The sequence below is a fragment of the Tupaia chinensis genome, unplaced genomic scaffold (assembly GCF_000334495.1).
Source record: "Tupaia chinensis unplaced genomic scaffold, TupChi_1.0 Scaffold142180_1, whole genome shotgun sequence".
NCBI lineage: Eukaryota > Metazoa > Chordata > Mammalia > Scandentia > Tupaiidae > Tupaia > Tupaia belangeri.
Window position 1 is genome coordinate 56,518 of NW_006202031.1, and position 374 is coordinate 56,891.

The window sequence follows — 374 nt, forward strand, 5'->3', positions numbered from 1 at the left end:
AGAATCATGATTGTTTTCAGAATCATCTCATTAATATTTAAGATTTGTTTTGTGAGTCCATTCAAAAATTCCACTCTCTGGGGACCAGCAGTTAGCATAATGGCTATGACGCTGGACTCCAATGTAGTGGAAAGTGGTTCAAGTCCTGGACCTAGCGGCTTAAACTCACGCCGGGCACGTGTGTGTGCATGCTCACCCAAGATCCCAAGAGGAGAATGGAGGAGAAGGTATTGTGGCATGGCCATCCCCCCTGGGGGTTAATTTCTCCCTTTCTATCTTTGTCTCTCTCTGTCTTTCTGGTGAGCGCACGCACCCTGTAGCAAGAGCCTCTCCAAAAAAAAAAAAAAAAGAGGGAGAAAGAAAAAAAAACCATT